General features: G+C 42.5%; 1 protein-coding gene across 13 annotated transcripts in view; it reads right to left on the bottom strand.

Annotated features, from left to right (window-relative positions):
* LOC119850530 (poly(rC)-binding protein 3-like) overlaps positions 1 to 15,296 on the bottom strand; it is a 685,847-nt gene that overhangs the window by 238,294 nt on the left and 432,257 nt on the right. For all 13 annotated transcript variants that reach the window (XM_043508589.1, XM_038388664.2, XM_038388651.2 and 10 more), the window contains one exon: positions 4,582 to 4,692. The gene's annotated coding sequence lies outside the window, so the exon portion shown is untranslated. The remainder of the gene's footprint in view (positions 1 to 4,581; positions 4,693 to 15,296) is intronic.

Here is a 15,296-nt window from a genome sequence, read left to right on the forward strand (position 1 = left end):
TGTTTTTTAGTCCATCTGAGCTCTAATAGACTGCACTTAGCATTCAGTCAGAGTGGTTTCTATGGTCCATGTTGTATCAGAGCGTGACAGCCATGCTTTGGAAGTGCTACCTTTCTCCTTAGAAAGTCATTGAACGGTGACTCCACAGCTCAAGTGCTTTGGGCTCATTTGAATTTACAGCCATTCACTGGAGTTATGCAGAACCCCAATGCCCCAGCAGGAGCCTCCAGGGAACCACATGCCTTCAGGAAATCACAACAGTTACACCACCTGAGTAGTACGAGTCCCCCCTCTGAGTTTGCTTTGACCTGGCACTTGTGTGACTAGCAGCCCTATCTGGGACAGGCCTTGGACTCAGAGGGAGCTTGGGAAACTCAAAAATCAGTAGGGCACCTTTTAGAGGAGCCCAATTTCTTCTATTCTTTTAAGATTTTAAAAAGTAGAGCATTTGCCTACTATATATATGCTAGACAGACTGATCCTACACAGCAAGCCTACCCAGTTTCTAATGGCCCTTATGAGCTTGGTCCGGACAGGTGTTGAACATCCACAGTTCCCACTGAAAGAAATGGTCAAAAATTGAAGTCCTTACTCAAACCCAGACTGTATCTGGACCCAGCTAGGAGGAAACGAAGGGAGAAGGTGCAAGGAATCTTCCCCTAGCAACAATGTCTGTGCTTGAGGGAGCTTCTAAGGGCCAAGTCACATCAAAGCCCATGGAGAGGGAGAGACTGCGAGCATGAGAGAGCAGACTGCAGCATCCAAAGGGATGGTGCAGCTTGTGCTCTCCCATGTACTTCATGGACTACCCTCCTGGAGCTACGCAGGGTACAGCAACTCTGCCCTGCTCCCAAATGGGAACTAGCCCCAATCTGGCCCATCGTTTTACTCAAAGCTGTCAGTGAAATGAAGGGTTGGTTGCAGGTGCTCAGCATCTCTGAGGATCAGGGCCTTTATTTGTTATCCTTATCAGCTCAGGCAATGAGTGGTTTATCAGATTTGGACAAACACTCGCTGCCAACATCAAATGAATGTCTATTTATTCAGAAGCATACGCTAATTATCAACTCCTACAACTAGAAGAAAGGATGATTAGGATCAGAAACATTTGTCTATACAATTGCACTTGTTACTGGATCACAGGTTAACACCTTTTATTTATAGATTTTCTGGAGTGCATCTAACTTTTCCTCCTTTTTCTTTAACACGCACTACAATGCACTTAGGCTTTATTCTGAAGCCTGCTAAGATGATGGCTGGAAGCCTAAGAAAAATATCAAAGCATTAGTATAAATCCAATTGGGGGAAAAATCAACAATAGAAACATACATTTGATTGAATAAGTTTTATATTAAGGTACTACAGAGCACCCTCTTTTACCAAATATATTTCTAGGAAAATGTATATTAGCATTGTTAAGTTACTTTAAATAAAATATACAGTATTGTACACATCATGAAAATCTGGACTCTGAATTTTGAAGGCAGGCTTCTGAACCCTCAGTAGTCACCAATCACTAACAATACCAAAGCTACCTGAAACCTTGTCTCTTGTCTTCTTTAAAAAAAAAACAAACCACAATATTTCCTCTGTGTGGCCGTGTCTCAAATAGCTTACCTCTGGAATTCCCCCAATAAAATAAAACATTAAAATTCATCATATTTTCATTTCTGCTCATCTGTCTTTTTCTTTTTCCATTACAAATAAAGGTCTGATAGCTCCCAAAATCAAAGTTTTTTCTCCCTTTTTGTTTCTATTTAATGCTAAGCTAAGTTTGTCAAATGACCTTGGGCAACGGATACTAACACCCTACAACTAGATCTTTCAGCAATAGTTTTAGTGGCAGCAGGTCTTAGAGAAATATGAACACTGTTGCATTTGCATTACAATTTATATTAGGGCTGTCAAGCGATTAAAAAATTAATTGCGATTAATTGCACTGTTAAACAATAATAGTTATATAAATGATAAATAATAATATTCTTTAAATCTAATTTTCTTATCTCACTACAAATGAAATTATATACTGTGTATTCTTATGAAGTCTCATTTTTTGGAAAGAAGTAGCTAAGCTTAATTAATTATAGCAGGTAAAACCTTTTGCTACTCTAGTAGCTCTATTATATGGCTTAAATTCAATTTATTTTGTGAATCTTTATTCCAGAAACGTGCAGTGGCAAAATGTGATAATGTCCTACTATTTTACTGCTTATCAGCACAGTATGATCAAATAAGATTGCCAAAGCTGAAGAAGCATTAAGCCATGTATTGAGTTTCACAACACCCATAGCATGCTCTGAAGAGGAACATATTCCAACAAGAAGCAAATAACATATCTACTGTACTTATATACAGCCACAAAGAGAGATACCTTAGCCTAAGGTGCATTGCAGTGATATGAAAATCTTCATTGCTATATAGGTGGAAGAGATCCTGGGGATGGATTTTTTTAAAATATATTTCCTCAATTGGGAAGCAAGAGAGAGTCATTTGTGTTGTTTATAAATAATTTTGTCTCTTACAAATGTAGTTTCATATAAACCTAGCTATTTAGTGATGGGGGAACTTCAAAAAGTTCTGAAGTTCACCTCAGTTCAGATAAATCCTCAGCAAACACGCTGAGCTTATTAAACATTCTGAGGATCCTCTCTCCCTCCTTCAATCCAACCAGATCCTTCTCCTTTCATCTTTTTATGAGCCTATCTTTTCCCTTTAACACTTAACTCCCTCTCTAATCCTACATAGATCTTCCCATCTCCCACAATCTTATTCCCAACAAGTTACTGAGTCTCCCAACTTCCTCTCCCTAAATCCAGTAAAGCCTCCCAAATCGCTGACTCCCTTCCTCAACCTTCCTAAGGCCCCCTACATTTTTGAGAGAGAGCATTACAGGATGCGTCTCAGTTGTGATGCTCTTTGCTAGACTTGGGGTCCCTTAAAAAGCTGGTCCTACAGATGGTTTGCTCTTCCCCTGATAAGGTCCTCCGCCTATTCTCTGGTTTACCTGTGACAGAGGCAGTGCCGTCCATAAAGCCAGGGGCTAAGTGGAAAAAGAGGTGGCAGAGTTCCAAAATCTTTGAGGGCTTGTCTACTTGGTTTTTGTACTGCTTTGCCTTTGGGGGCAAGAACCATCTTTCACTGTGTGTTTATACAGGACTGAGCACAATGGGGCCCTGGTCCATGATTAAAGCTCCTAGGTGCTACTGCAATACAAACTATTGTTATTGAAACTAGCTATAATAATATAAACACCTTTAGGTGCTATAACTGCATTCATGCTAGGGGATTGCAGCAATTTGCCTAGATTTTTTTCCCTGGATTTAGTTAGAATGATGAAAAAACTGAATTCAGACCAGCCTGAGGGCTAAGCAAGATAGTTGCATCAGGACTGTTCAGGTGTGGAGGGAGCTGAAAACATGACACCACTTTTGTCACTAGCCAGTGAAGAGATAGTCAAGAGGGGCTCTGAATTGGACCATCAAATGATGCTCAGAACACTGCAGCTGGAGTTGAATCTCAGGTCTAATGCCCTGCAGAAAGAGAGGTAACTCAGCAACACAAGGAATCCAAGAGAGCAAAGAGCCCCTTACCTAAGGGCTTAGTGAGGAATTATTGTTGCTGTCTTTTCTATAATGAATTGATGCTTCTGTTTTCAAAACTTGTAAATTCGAGGGACTTTTTTTGTGAACAGAGGGGCAGTTTAGTCTGCAGCACTCTGACCCAGGAAAGTACCACTTTCTGGGTTACTGTGGCTCAAGTCTGAACAAAATTTAGGATCCCATGGCCAAAAAAGTTCACCGTGAAGGATGCTCTATTGACCTACCTACACTATAGTTACAATTGATATATCACTGTATATGGATATGTCCAAGGTCATGGTTAAGGTCGCATTGATACTACAAATTGGAACCATTTTGTAACTGGATCTTGAGACAATCATATTGTAACACAGTAGCCTGACTAAATTGTAGTGTAGACAGGCCTCAGTCTACTTGGGAGGCAGGAAATTTTGAATTCTTTTATATTATTCATCACCAATCATTCTGTGGAGCTATTTTGGTCTCAGTGCCTTGGCAGGTTAGCAAATAATGGATTTTTCTGTTCACTAGCAATTTTGAGAAGTCGAAGAAAATTTGTTTTGAGTTGGACCAAAAAGAATTTTTTTGAAATTTTTGGTGGATAGAAAAGTTGAAAAACAATTGTTTTGAGCTAAATGAAACACTGCATTTGAACCAAAGTGAAAAGTTCCATTTCAATTGTAAGCACTTTTAAATATTTTTGAATTTTTAAAAATAAAATTAAAGGAAATATCACACTGAAAAATCATTTCAAAATGAAAAATTGACATTTCAATTTTTGTTTTTAAAGTTTTTTCCCTAAATGAACAATTCAGTGAAAGCAACACGAATTCACAAAATGATTTAGTATTGCTGTCAGATCTGCATTTTTTGCTGAAACAAAGTTTTCATTGAAAAATTTCACCCAGCTCCAATCATGATGGCAGTCAGTGCCAGAAAAAAGAGAAGAGAAAAGTCAGGAATGGAGGGAGAGAAAGAAAAGTAAATAATAAAGATGACTTACTTGTAAGAAGACCCAGTGGTGTTTAAGAAACTGCTGTCAGTCCTTCCTTGCAGTAACTACGCTTGATCTCAGTTAAGGCAGAAATCTTTTAAAGCTGTAATTGACTATGTTCTGAAAAGAAGAAGATACAAGGGCGTAGCAATTATTTCAGCCATCAAGTACTGCAATTAATTAAATGACACTACGGTAATTTGCTATCTAAGGTTAAATAATGCCATGAAAGATTTTTCTATTACACTGTGGAATGTATACAATGTTTCCAGCCCTCATTCAGTGATAAACCACATGACACAAGGTGCCCACAACCCTCACCCCACCTGGGTGCCTCAAATGCAGTCCCAGAAGCACACAGTACTGGCTAGGGTAGGGGTATGGTCAGAATACCTACGAGATATAATTCAGTGCATCCTCTTGAAAAGCTTCCACTGGTTGGGCTCCTATGGTTCCTCGGCAAGCTGTTCTACTCTGGTAGAGAGAACAAAGAGTGGAGACTCCCAGCTTCCACTTGTGTTTGGTTTATAGGTGAGTTTTTTCTAGGATAGGTTAATTATTAGTGCATCCTCTTGAAAAGCTTCCACTAGTTGGGCATATGCATTGTAATCTTGAAGCTATTTGCAAGAGATTCCTGCAGTCCTTTGTCCATTTCCTGTAACTGGTTCGTCAGGATGACCGTGTACATCCCGCAGTGTTTCCTCCATGTTATTTCTTATGACAAATTTTTCCTCCTGCTTCTATGTAGTCCTGGCCACAGCAGGAGGGATAATGATACAACGAGTGGCATTGCTTTCACCTTCCTACAGCTGGGAGACTCAGAGGTGGTTCATTCTCAGATGTACCCAGATTAGGGGTTTTAGAGGGACACATCTCACAGATGATCCTGTCACTGCACCAAGTGGAACCTCAAATGGGTGCTCAGTGGGCTGGGTGGTCAGTAAAACTTACTCCCAACCCCTTGTCCCTCTGTCGGGGGTGGTGGTGCAGTACGGTGCCTGGTTCCAGACCACAGGCTAGGAATGTTTTGGCCTTCCCACTGAATCTCGGTCTTTGCCCTTAAGTGAGGAGTGGTAGAAGGACCCAGGCCCCTTCCCTCCCTCTCCACTGAGTCCCAGGCCAGGGGTCTCAGAGAAGTGATATTGGCATGTTCCTCCCCGTGGAGAGCCTAAATCTGCTGTCCTGGGCTACTTCCTACCTATCTGCTCCTTCAGTTTAGTGTGTGTAGGGGGTGCCCCTATAGTCCAAACTGTCAATAGCTTCACAAACAAAGTCCAAATGAGTATGGCCATGAAAGACCTGCCGGTTTTCAAAGACGGTGTGGCTGGAGAAGGCACTGCCTGGGGCCCTTACCCTGGCTTCCTGAAGAAGGATTTTTCTCTCTCTGAGCCTGTCCATCACCCCTTGCCTGAGCCTCTAAGCTCCTTTTAACCTGCTACTCCTGCTGCATGACCAGCGACCCTGTAGGGGGCATGGCTACTTGGGCCCAGTATTGCCTTTTAACCCCTTAAGGCCCAGTGTGGGGTTTGTATACACTATCAGAGTGATATAGCCACTCTACTCTAAAGAAGCAAGCCTCAGAGTGCAGTTGGTGGAATCCACAAGTAGGCCATGGTGCCCAAACTGGCAACAGTTTTATTGAGGATCCCTGATAATGGTTATGGCCTCTTTGTCTTGAGAGGAAATGTGATTCACTGTGAAACATGGCAACAACTGTCTATTTTCATCTTTGTTTAATGAAAGAGGAACCCTTTTGATCTCCCTAAAACAATGTTTCTGTCCCTCCTTTTTGACATCCCAGCAGGAGAGAATGAATGATATAAAGAAGGAAAATGTTTTCCGAACACTCAAATCTGCCCAGAATGGCCAGGAAGAAACAATGAGACCTCATTTACACTACAAAGTTAGGTCAATGCAAGGCAGCTTACGTCGACCGAGTTGTGCATGTGTCTATACTTAAATTGGTCTCTCACCAACATGGCCCCATTACGCCAACACAGTAACACCACCTTCTCAAGCAGCATAGAGCCATGGTCCATGTACTTAGATCATCGCAATGTGAGTGTAGACACTGCATTACTTATGTCAAGCCTAACTGTCCTCCAGCAGCTTTCCCAGAATGCCCCACACTGACCACTCTGGTCACCATTGTGAGCTCCATTGCCCAAGGGTCACTGAAATGAGAAGTCCCTCCTCCCCTTTAAAACCCCCCAAATTTTTGAAATTCCTTTTTCCTGATTGTCTGGCTTGGTGAGTAGAAGAGGCTGCACAGGTACGGCTCTGAATCAGCTGTAGAAACGTCTACATCTACAAGCAGATTGATCGGGGATGCAGAAGGAATACAACAGGAACCAGAAGCAGTGCCACATGAAAGCCAAGAAGCTGCGGCAGGTGTTCCAGAAGGCCAGGGAGGCCAACAATCGATCCCATGCCAATCTGCAAACCTTCCACTTTTACAAAGAAGTGTATGCCATATTCAGCGGAAACCCCCATCCCCCCACAGCACCGGGGCTCCCTGCTGCGAACAGTGAGAAGGAGGAGGTGGTGGGACGTGGAAGAGGAGGAGTATAGGGGACAGCTCTGCAATCCTCTGCCAAAGGTTTCTAGAGAGGGCTGCCTAATTTCATCCTATGCAGGAAGATGCATTCCCATGCCATTCAGAGATAATTTCAGCAGGCATCATTGTAGTAAACAGGCGAGCAGTTTATGAGCCTGTGTGACTTCGGGATGCCAGCAGCAGCTGTGTTCTTTCTGCCTTTGTTACCCTCAGGAGTAAGATATCAGCTAAAGTCACCACTGCCTGTGGAAAATGGTGCCAGTATTCAGTGCCATTGCCTATGCTACTAGAGTCATGCAACGGAGCAACTCCCTCTTCATTTCCCCAACCCACAGCAGGCTATACTCTGTCATGGCTGTTGCTGTGACTCGCTGTGCACAAGCAACCCCGAGCAGAAGTGAGAAGGCAATGCCAAACACTTTAGGGGAATAATGGGAGTGAGTTCAGCATTGTAAGTTTCGCTTGCCATAGTGACTACGCTGACAATGGTATCTCTGTATGTTTTATCTGTATTTGCTGCCATCTGTATCTTCAGGGTCTCTCCCTTCACATGGAACACCTGAGTCAGGTCAGGAGGAGAACGAAGAGGACTCGGGATGACATGTTCAGTGAGATCTTGCCAGCCAGTGCTGCATTGGACCATGTGCATAGGGTCTGGAGGATCAACATTGCAAACAGTCTTGAGAAGGAAACGGTGGAGAGGAGAAAGGACCAGGAGTCCCAGCAGGTAAAAGGAGAGGGAGATGCACAAGGACATAATGAGGCTTCTCAGGCAGCAAACACAGATGCTGAAGAGTCTGGTGGACCTGCAGGTTCAACAATCACATGCTCCCCTCCCTCTGCAGCCCATGAAGAATTCAATATCAGGACCTCCATATAACTCCACCTCCAACATTCCACATGGCATCAGAGGTCGCTGCACGACCCCTGCCACTCCACCCTAGGGACATTAAAGACACAGTTTCACATACGCTGACCTTGAAAGCCACAGTTGGCATAAGTGTAGTTGAAATGGACATGGATGTTCTTCCCCCTTCAAAAGTTCTGTTCTTGTAATTTATTAAGTTTTTAATGTATTAGTTTTAAAATTGCACAGGTGGTTTTTTTGGAACGGGTTTTGTTACAGAATAAAATTCTATTATCTGGAACTTAGCTCATCTTACTACACATGCTGCCAAGTGTTCAGCAGTTCTGAAAGCAACTGATTCCCTGGTTCCACAGTGCCACATAGCTCACTGGATCATTCACAAACAAAATTAAGAGGTACCTTGACAATGCTGTAGTCCTACACGTACAGCAATCACCACAGGATTCCTTCCAGGCCACAAAAGAGCAGGGCCAGGTAGAGCACACTACACACTACTCTGGCTCACTGTTAAAATGGTCTTTCAAAGCCTCCCTGAGCTGTATGGCTCTGGGTCAAGCTCTTCTAATAGCCTTTGTATCTGGCTGTTTAAATTCAGCTGCTCTATCTCTGCCTCAGTGGAAACTTTCTCCCCTTTGCTTCACATATATTATGCAGGACTCAGCAAGCAGCTATAATCATTGGGATATTTTTCTCACAGAGGTTCAATCTTGTGACTAAACAACACCAACATCCCCTCAAACGACCAAAAGCACATTCAATTGTCATTCTGCACCTGGTGAGCTGGTAACTGAATTGTTCCTTGGTGATGTTGAGGGTACTAGTGTACGGCTTAATGAGCCCGGGGAGCAAGGGATAGGCCGAGTCTCCTTGGATCACTATTGGCATTTCATCATTTCCACTGGTCAGGAAAGAAAATCCCTGCTTGTAGCTTTCTGAACAGTCCCGCATTCTTAAAGATGCAAGCATCATGCACCTTCCCCGACCAACCCATACTGATGTCAGTGAAGCATCCCCAGTGCTCCACCACTTACATAACCAAAGAAACATAGCTCTTTCTGCTGATATACAGAGTAGCAAAGTGATCTGGTGCCAAAATAGGGATATGTGTGCCATCTGTCACTCCACTGAAGTTTGGGAACCCCATTGCTGCAAATGCATTCACTATGTCTTGTACATTGCCAAGAGTCTCAGTACTATGTAGCAGGAGGCGATTAGATGTCCTGCGCATTTGCATGACAACAGTCCCTGCAGTGGATTTCCTGACTCCAGAATGATTCCCATCTAACTGGTAGCAATCTGGCATTGCAAGTTTTCATAAATATAAAGGGAAGGGCAACCACCTTTCTGTATACAGTGCTATAAAATCCCTCCTAGCCAGAAGCAAAACCCTTTCACCTGTAAAGGGTTAAGAAGCTAAGATAACATCACTGGCACCTGACCAAAATGACCAATGAGAAGACAAGATACTTTCAAATCTGGAGGTGGGGGGAACAAAGGGTTTGTCTGTCTGTGTGATGCTTTTGCCGGGAACAGATCAGGAACGCAGCCTTACAACTGTTAGTTAGTAAGTATTCTAGCTAGAAATGTGTTAGATTTCCTTTTGTTTAATGGCTGGTAAAATAAGCTGTGCTGGAGGGAATGCATATTCCTGTTTTTGTGTCTTTTTGTAACTTAGAGAATCCCTATAGGCAAAACATTATGTTTTGAATCTGATTTCCCTGTAAGGTATTTACCATCCTGATTTTACAGAGGGGATTCTTTGACCTTTTCTTTAATTAAAATTCTTCTTTTAAGAACCTGATTGATTTTTCATTGTTCTTAAGATCCAAGGGTTTGGGTCTGTGTTCACCTGTACAAATTGGTGAGGATTTTTATCAAGCCTTCCCCAGGAAACAGGGTGTAGGGCTTGGGGGGATATTTTGGGGGAAGACGTCTCCAAGTGGGCTCTTTCCCTGTTCTTTGTTAATACACTTGGTAGTGGCAGCATACGGTTGAAGGCCAAGGCGAAGTTTGTACCTTGGGGAAGTTTTTAACCTAAGCTGGTAAGAATAAGCTTAGGGGGTCTTTCATGCAGGTCCCCACACCTGTACCCTAAAGTTCAGAGTGGGGAAGGAACCTTGACACAAGTTTCCACAGCATGATTGCAACTCGCTTCTCCATGGTCAGTGCAGAGCTTATTATGGAGGCACTGCACTGCAGGGTGGGGCAAGCTTGGGTGCACAGATGCAGGAATGTGGCCTTGCACATCCAGAAGTTCTGTAGCCACTTATCCATGCCCGCATTATGATGCCATCCCACCAGTCAGTGCTTGTTTCTCAGGCCCAGAAGTGGCGCTCCACCATCTGCAGCTACTCCCTGAATGCCACCAACAGCCTTGAATTAGTTCTTGCTGTGTCCCCCAGCAATCTGTCCTCCAATAAATCATCACACTCCCAAGTCATCTGCTTCTTCTTACAGCTCTGCAAATACTCCAGGATTGTGAGCTCTGTGTTTGTAATGCTCATGACTGCAGTGCAGGGCTGTGCAGGCTCCATGCTTCTGTCAGAGATGGCAGACAGCGAGGAGGGCTGCATGGGTTTGTGGGATTTTGAAAAAAAGCATGAAAGTTACGCGATGCAGATAACACTATGGGATGGAGACAGTTGCAAATTGAGAAGTTGACCCTATGCTCCCAATCACCCCTGCATGATTCATTTTGGCCCCATCATGCATTGCCAAAACTTCCCAAAAGATAGTGCATTGAATGGTGGCAAGTTGCACAATGGGATACCTACCCATGGTGAACCACACTTCTGCATTGATATAAGCACTCCTGGTGAGTGCACACACCGCTGACACAAGGAGACAAGTATGCATGTGCAGAGGTGCTGTACTAACTGCAGCAACTGTGGGCCACTGTAACTTGAATGACATAAGTTTGTAGTGTAGATGTGGCCTAAGAAATACAACTACTTTCCGGAAAAAGCTGAGACAATAGCTATAAGATAGAATCCAGGGTTACTATTGCTTCAAGAAACCTGAGCACCAAGTACCATAGCCACAGGTTTAAAAACATTGTAAATTGTTCATAATATATGAACAGGTAGTTACAGTGAACTCACTAGAACACACCATTAAACTGGAACTCAAGTGGCTTCATTAACATGCCTTTGATTGTGGTACAGGGCTCTGATTTGCCTGCAAAATTTCCCACAATAACCACATTTAAGGATAAGATATGGGGAAGTGCTGGGAGGCCTTGCGGGGGGCTATAGCTACCCCAAAATTTGCCTTAGCCCCCCAGTAGCCACCCGTTCTAGTGAAAAGTTCAGAGCTGGGTGCCCGGAGGGTGGGAGCATGCGCCCCAGAGCCCCTGCCACAGCTCCTTCCCTGCGCTCCCCTACCAGCTCTGCTTAGCATGAGCTCTAGCTGTGGCTCCTCTGCTTCCTGGTACTTGGCCTAGGGGGCCCGTGCAGCCATCCTAGGGCCTGAAGTAGGAGTGGTGCTGGCAGCTCACCAGTACCTTTTCCTTGTGGGGGCACCAGCAGCTGCGGCCCCACAAGGCACCAGCACAGGGTTAAAGTGGCGCCAAATTGCTTGCTGACACTGAACGGTATGGCAGGAGGCTGCGGGGGAGTTGGGGGGGATTGAAGGGAGGAAGCCTTCAGCTCCCCCACCGCCCATCCGAGGGCAGCCACCCTCTGGGCAATGCAACTCATGATGCTGCAAGCATGGCCCTTCTGGCTTGGGGTGGTGCTGCTGGGCCTGAAGGTAGCGTCCTGCCAGCAAGGTAAAGGAAGACTGGAGAGACGTGCGCTGGGTGTAGAGGATGCCTTCCAGGGGTGGAGGCTTTGGAGGAGCCTTGGAGCAATTCCTGAAACAGAGACTCCAAAGGCATGGACACCCTGGAACCAGCTAAAAACAAGGGAGGGGGCAAATCCACCCTGAAGCCTCTCAGCCCTGTGCCACTCAGGTGGGAACCCCATCCTGTTGCTTCCCTAGTTCTCTCAAGTCCCTTCTTGTACCATTAGCTGTTTCCCCCTCCTTTTACTTAATACGTTGTCCAGAAGTTTTAAAACCCTCCCACCACCACTTCTGCCAGTTCTCTCCCTGAAAGCCAGGTTTTGCCGGGAACAACCAGCTTCTACTTTGTGCAGCAGGTTTAGGGGTGGCAAGTACTTGCTCCTGTTCATCATTGGGTTATGTCTACAATGCTGGGAAATGAAATGCACTGCTAGAACCCCAGGTGGGCTTGTGCCTAAGGGGAGAGGATGCTTCTACTTAACCACTTCAGTGGCTTCAGACATTGGAGTCACACGTGGGATTTGGTGAAATTAATGTAGTATATTTAGCAAAGTGTACCTTTGTCTTCTCCTTCATATGACACAATCCAGCCAGAAGCACCAAAGTTAGTTTCCCCAAATTATTTTAGTTCCATGCATTGTCCTAAACTGGTGACTATTTATGAGGAATAGCCAAATGTTCCTTTTATTTAAAGGGTATTATTAAATAACTTAAATGGGAGAGACATTAGCCTTCATTCATCATGGCAGCATAACTGGCTATTGCAATAAAGCTGACCAGGATTACTGGGGGAAAATACTATTTAACTCAAGTAGATTTTCAGATGAAAACCATGCCTAATTGACCATTAGCCATAGTTCATTCAACCACATATATACATTAAGGGCCTGATCCAATGCCAATTGACTTCAATATAAAGCCTCCTGTTAACTTCAGCAGACCCTTGGTAAAAATACTTGGGAAATTCACATAAAGAATTGATAGAATAGTATGTTATATGCTGAAACAGTATTATACCATTACACTGTATTATGTAAACACATGTTTACACATTTTTAAAAGCGTGTCTTATGTAAATATTTAAGAACTTTAAATACTCAGGTTGTTAACCTGATAGGCTGCAAGAGTTCGAACATTTGTAACAATTTAATTCATAATTAGAACTAGTGTAATAGCTATTTTTATGTATCTCACTTCTCATATTTTGAAAGAGGGAGTTTATGGAAATACGTATTATTTTAGCTCCATTGCATAACAGTGCTGCTATAGTTAAAGGCTCTGTAACTGTTCTATTTTATATACATCAGCCATTAAGATCTTATCTTTTAGGCATATATATTTGCTCCAGGCTGCATTTTTGGATGAAAGAATCTTAGCCAAAATGATATTTTTGGTACAGTTTCTCAAAAAAAAAAAAAAGACTATCTGTTCTTGGAGTTTTGTAAATGTAAAAAGATAAATTAAGTCATTTATGTACTTATGTAAAAAGCAAATTTATTTTTTTTTAAAATACAGACCCTGATTCTCATTTACACTAAGTCATTTTTACACAATTAGCATAAAGAGGCCTTGACTTGGGAGTAAATGATGTTCATGCCCACTGTACGGACCCACTTTACAGTCAGAGCAGCATAAAAAGGCCCTTAATGTAAGTGAGACTCAGTCCCTAAATGTTTTCATGTCATTTGACCATTATGTTGACTGGTACATAGGAATAATTAGTATTTAAAACAGTGTCTTAGTATCAGTTTCTGCTCTTGGATCCTGATGTGCTCCCCCCTTTGAGTTAAGTGGGTCCAACAAGAATACATCTATGGTCACATTTTTACCCTTAATAATAGGCCTTTATACACTGATAGTTATTTGCCCCTTAGATAGATGTAAATTGATTAATTATCAACACCTCAGGTACTATTGAGTGACTATTGGTCTGTTCAGTATTGGCACTGAGATTCCAAATGGACCAGATCGCGGGTAGCTCCCAGAACCGAGAAGCCCTCACTTGTGGAACTCATTCCCTGAATCTCCACTTGAGTCCCTCAGGGCTGTCTCCAGGAGTTAGCCCAACACCTTTCTATTTGGGTCAGCTCAACATTGACTATCTTTTTCAAATAACTCTTTATTTGGTTTATTTTTACTTTTAAAAAAATCAGAGTGGCTATTACCTGGCCCGATTTGTGCCAGTTTTATTAGTTTACAGTTTAATGACATAGGACTCATAAGACTCAGTCCTCCAAGATGTTGAGCTCTCTGACCCTGATCCACTAAAGCACTTAAGCAGGTGCTTATTTTTAAGCTTTAAGCACATCTTTAAATGCATGTATAGTCAATGGGACTACTTGTTCTTAAAGTTTAAAAGCCCAGTTTTAATTTCTTTCCTGGAACAGTGCCAGAATTCTCAGCACCTTAAAAATGTTTTGAATGTTCAGATTATATGTATTTAATTGGGTTTGGTTTTGACTGGAATGGAAATAGGGGCTTGATCGGCTAGGGAAAAATGTATACTTAGTTTCTATCGGTGGTTGTTTATTTTGCTTTAAACAGTAGTGTGTGGGTGTGGTTTTTTCCTTTTCTTTGTGTGTGCAAACAGCTAATTTTAAACTATAATACAGTACATTCTCCTATTTAAAGTAATTAGCTATTAGTATTATTTAACCAGTATTTTTCCCCAGAAGTTTTCATTTGTTTATGAGTAGCAGCCGTGTTAGTCTGTATTCGCAAAAAAGAAAAGGAGTACTTGTGGCACCTTAGAGACTAACAAATTTATTTGAGCATAAGCTTTCGTGAGTGAGCTGTAGCTCATGAAAGCTTATGCTCAAATAAATTTGTTAGTCTCTAAGGTGCCATTTGTTTATTGTTATTGTTGTTAATATTATTAGTTTACGTATGTATTGGCTTAGTTTTTTTCTATTAATTTTCTGTGAATAAATGTTGCACCATTGAGCTGCCATAGATGAAGTTTAAAACTGATCTGTCTGTATATATTTTTATTCTCCTTTTGAAGATAACATCAATAAAACACACTTATTAAAAAAATAAGTATAGCGCAGCCCCTCCAATTTTTTGTCTAGCCCATCTCATTCTCCCACTGGGAAGAGGCTACTGCCACCCCTGTATGAGAGGATAGTATTTAAAGATCAGAAGTAGCAGTTCACTTGTAGCATTATAGTTTTTCGACCAGCACTTTCTTTAGAGACACCTATTTAAGTACTTTCATAACTAGGTTTTAACAATTCTCGTGCTGAAATTTGTCACTAGAGATCTTACCGAGAAGCAATTTAAATAGACAAGACAGACACAGGGTGGGGGAAAGGAGTAGAACTACCCAAGAAGATGATAACTTTTTCTCTGATCAAACCCTAAATGAATATGAAGATAAAAGTCTTAAAGAGATAAAGATAAGAACTTTAGGCAGGTCACTGATTATACTGACATGCAGAATATGTGACCAGACTGTTTGCCAAGAGCTGGTGCCTAATTTGCCCAGAATTAGGCAGAACTTTTTATTATATTATT

This window comes from Dermochelys coriacea, chromosome 2 (assembly GCF_009764565.3).
Source record: "Dermochelys coriacea isolate rDerCor1 chromosome 2, rDerCor1.pri.v4, whole genome shotgun sequence".
Classification (NCBI taxonomy): Eukaryota; Metazoa; Chordata; order Testudines; family Dermochelyidae; genus Dermochelys; species Dermochelys coriacea.